Source organism: Pteropus medius, unplaced genomic scaffold, assembly GCF_902729225.1.
Source record: "Pteropus medius unplaced genomic scaffold, Ma_sr-lr_union100, whole genome shotgun sequence".
Classification (NCBI taxonomy): Eukaryota; Metazoa; Chordata; class Mammalia; order Chiroptera; family Pteropodidae; genus Pteropus; species Pteropus medius.
Window position 1 is genome coordinate 4,250,506 of NW_024340849.1, and position 4,791 is coordinate 4,255,296.

At 35.4% G+C, this 4,791-nt stretch overlaps 1 pseudogene; it reads left to right on the top strand.

Moving 5' to 3' along the window:
• Nucleotides 1-1,430: 1,430 nt before the first annotated feature.
• LOC120589904 (uncharacterized) lies at nucleotides 1,431-1,549 on the top strand (annotated as a pseudogene).
• Nucleotides 1,550-4,791: the final 3,242 nt, after the last annotated feature.

Genomic DNA, 4,791 nt, shown 5'->3' on the forward strand with positions numbered 1-4,791 from the left:
GTTCCAAGTACTGTTCCAGGAGTTAAAAATGAAGCAGTAAATAGAACAATATCTCTCATCTCTTAAGTTATAGGAAACAGACAATTTCTATAAGATTATTTAACCTGGCGATAAAAACTATAAAGAAACAAAGGCTAATACAGGACGGAAGGTAGAACAGGGCCTTATTAGCTTAGATGAACTGGGTAGATCTCTCTAAAGGTTCCCACTCTTGATCTAAGACTTAAACCAAGGACAAATGTCACAAGGCAAATCTGGGAGGAAGCAAATCTGGGTAAAATAAATTTCTGAAGATTACATTAAGCAAAATTCGTGTGTTTGTGTTCTAAGTCTGGAATTTTCTCAGGGCGTGGAGGCCATCTTTGTAGGGACATGGTATGTGGAAGTAGAATCAGACTGTATTTCCTTCACATTATTATTAATCTCATTAGCTAATATTTACCTATTCATATTCGACCTGCCACGCCTTTTGATAACTGATTTCTGTGCCGGTACCTGACTCTTGGCCACTAACTTAACAAACCACTTTCTCCTTAGCCACAATTCTAAAGATGTCATTATCATGCTTTATTTGGAGCAATATAACCTCGATTTGATTCTATGTGAGTATATATGAGAAAAATTGCTTAGAAGTTTTTAATAAGATTTTTTGAAAAAAAAAAAGTTTTGCTCATAGTGCATAGCCTTGAAGAAATGAATGAACTTCGTGAGCTTCCTTTCCACTGTGTTCAGGAGGAGTATCTGGAGATATTGGCACCCTCTAATGCACGGTGCTGGGCTAGGTGACCTTTGCTGAGGTTCACAGCCAAGTGCATGCATAAAATACAGAAAAGTCTTTCTATGAATTTTTATTCTACAGGGAAAGGCAGAAAGCAAGTAAGTCCACGGATAAAAGGAGAAGCCCAGCATGAGCAGGTAAGATCTGCTCGCTGTATGTAAATAAAAAACCGCCGAGCTTGTTACGGACAGGCCTGGGCTGTGTTTATATTAGCACAGCAAACCGATGTGGCTTTTAAAACCACAGTTTAATTATTATATACTTACTTTATTGCTAACAACAATATCTACCTCCCGAACTACCTTAGATAACTCTTGTTCCTTAAAAAGAAAAGGAAGGAATTGAATATAAATTTAAATTTTGGTCTTTTTTGTTTGTTTTTAAAAGAACACTTTGATATATAGTTAATTGTATTTCCATTTTTACTTAAAATATAATAATTATAATAGTCCTTAATATCGATGTGCATAGTTATCAGTTTTTTAAAAACAGAGAGCTCTGGAAATGCCCCAGAGTTCTCCAGGTGTGGCTCTTCAAGAAAACTGACTTTTTCACCTGTTTTGTGGATGTGGTTCCACAGTGTAGCAGTTAGCATGTCTGCTTTACACACAGAAGTTCCTGGGTTCGTGCCCCAGTGGAGCCACAGTCCATTGTCTACAACCATGCCTCCCTGAACAAGCTCGATCCTGTCTGATCTCAGAAGCTAAGCAGGGTCGGGCCTGGTTAGTACTTGGATGGGAGACCATCTAGGAAGACCAGGTGCTGTAAGCATAAATAATAATTAAAAAAACAAAGAAACACGTTTTGTAAGTGCTGTTGCGTGCACGGATGTCTTTAGTCTATATGTTTTATGCCTTTTCGGGTAAATTTGCTATGTGATCTACTAAGATATTATCAATTAAACAACACAATTACAGTTAACCAAAACTTAAACATGTGTAGTGTCTAAACGTAGGAATGGCGCAGAAGTATTTCACGTGGGATCCCCTCAGCACACCTTAGTTCTGACACAGGTTCACTGTAGAATGGAACGTGTCAACACTGTCGATGTTTCTTCGGCAAACACATGGTTCAAATAAATTGGTTTGTGACATTTTAGTAATGTTGTACCCAAAAATACAAAACTAAAAGATGCTTTCCTATCCAATGAGAACAAAATAAGAGATATGTGTTTCTTTATTTCTTTATTTCATCATTCGCCAAGTTATAAGAGCACTGTGATTTGGAGCATTTCATTGTAATTTTGAGAAGGGTTGCTTTCCTTTACTGCTTTACTAAATATGCTATCGGGAACAATCTGTTGGAGTAGTTAAAATAATATACTAGGGAGCTGCTTCCATGAGGTGTGTACTCTGCCACATCCCAGCCGTGTGACATAAGACACACCTCTGGACCTTCCACAAAGCATCGTGTTTCCCCATGCAAACTGTGGGTAAAAAAATACATCCTGTTGTAGAGAAAAACCAAGTTCATTTGCTGATGCTTAGACAGGTCTCTAATTAGCATTAACTAAGTAAGTATTAGTCTCTGACATAATAATTAGTATTTATAAATTGACTGGAAAATGTAATCACAATTTGCTATAGAGAGACCTATGCAGGTGTGATATTAAATACTAGAGAAAGATAAGTTTTAATTTAATCACAAAGAAATCTATTACAGTGAAGTATGCATTGTGGGTAAAGTCCAGAGATTTTTCACTAAGAAAAAACCAAAGTGGATTTCAAGAATATAAGGTAAAGAAGATTAAATCCTGAGAATAATAGGTAAAAAAATTAAACTGATATATTTCTAATTCCATTAATGGAAAATGTTTATATTCCACAAAGTTGAGAATACTAGAAATAAGAAATAAATTAATAATAGTGAAGGAAAGAATGGTTTTGAGAACTAGAACTTGAAAGAGTAATAACCACAGGAGAATAATGTACTCTACATAAGAAAATTATTAATAAATGCTTACATTTATGATATAATGACTGCTGACATGCAGAAAAATCATTGCATGAATTATATATTAAATCTCCATCTTCCTATGTCAACTATAGAGTTACTAGTATGAGCTACACTATGGATTTATGTCAAACACTGACTCATGAGAAGGGGGTAGACATATAAAAAAGTGAATTGCCATTTTTTTCAACAACGTAATTCTTAATTTCATTAGAATGATTGAGACAAAGGCCTAAAGGCTTCTATTACATTCAGAATAAATTACAAGTAATATTTCAGTCATTTGAAATTTGCTGAAGTTTGTATTGGCCACCGCCACACGATCTATCTTGGTGAATGTTCTGTGTGCACTTGAAAAGCGTGCGTACTGTTTTCGTTGGTTGGAGTCTTCTACGTCAGCCAGGAAAATTGGGCCATTCGTGTTATTTATGTCTTCTATAACCTTACAGAATTTCTGTCTTATTCTATCATTTACCAAGAGAACAGTGTTAAAATAAGTGACTCAGGTGTGGATGTCTCTCTCTCTTCGTTCTGCCTGGTGTTTGCTTCGTGACTTTTGGTGCCTGTCATCTGTTACATATATGTTTAAGGTTGTTATGTATTCACAGGACATTGTTAGTTTCATTATAACACAATGCCCGTTTTTCTTTTCTAACGGTCTCTGTCATAAAGTCTGCTTTGTGTAATGTCGTTATAATTGCACCAACTTCCTTATGGCTACTGTGTGCATATATTTCTTCCTTTTCCCTGGTTCTTTTGAAACATATGTTTTTCAATTGCTCTAATCGACAGAATGAAGTTTGGCTTTACTACTTTACATGGGCTGGAAAACATCGCCTTTTAATTTGAGTGCTCAAATTCAATTTATGCTCAATTACATAGTTTGGGATTAAATTGACCATATTGCTACTTGTTTTCTACTTTTCTCTCCTGTGTTTGTTCTCCTGTTGTTCTTGTTTCTTTGCCTTCTACTGGGTTAATTAAATATTTTAGTGCCCAATGTTATTTTCTGTAGGGCTTTCTTAACTATATCTTATCATTCTGGTAGTGCTGGTTGAGGCTAACAGCATGAGTTCTTTGCTTATTGCGGTCTGTTATGAGTTGTTTCTTGTATCTTGTTGAATTTCACATTGAATACTACAGAATTCTGACTTCAGCCCTCCCCATCACTCTTTATAACTTACCTTTCTCATTTCCTACCTGATGGCTCCTAATTCTTTCCTCAACATTACCACTTTCTAAATATAATGACAGTATGACATAACTCTATTTATTTACCTGCTCTTTTATATTTTGTAATGTTTTTCATATCGTTCACTGGTTTAGCATGAATTGCATTTTTTAAATGTACATGCCTAATGCTGTTAGATTAAATATCGAGCCGTTTAAATGATGTTTTATAGGTATTCCATATTATGTTTCATTCTCAAAGAAAGATGACTTTTGTTTTTCAGGAATTCAGTTCCTGTTTGAACAACTTGAAATGTGTAAATGTGAAGGACAGATCCAGGGAAACCCAGAGCTATGTCCTAAGCTGCTCTGAACTTGGCAGGACATGGCATCACAGTGTGTCCCCTGTGTAGGTTATGACAGGGCTTCATTTCAAGTTTTGTTAAGATGGGTCTGGAGGAGGTCCAATTTAGTGCAGCACTTCTCGAGTGCAGAAAAGCATTTGGAGATCAAGTCATTATAACTTACAGTGACTGAAAGACAAATTGTATTTCTCTGGACGGGTATTTTGCAGAGTTTCTCAAAAGTGAACAAAGTGAGCCTGTACTGTCACTCCAAAGAAAATAACTGACAGTATTTGTTTTTACTTATATTTTTTGAGATATTCGAAGCCTAAAGAAAAGGAGAAAGAGAAAAATTTGGAAAGTTTTATCTTCCACCAGAGCTTTGACACTTTTCCAAAACTTAAAAATGTTTTTCATGAGATCCATAGAGATACTGGGAATGTAATTTTTTTTTACACTGTATAGCAAAACGTGTCAGCATTTGAAAGATCTTTATAACTCACTGAACCAATATTTTATAAATGGGCAACATTTACCCAATGTTAC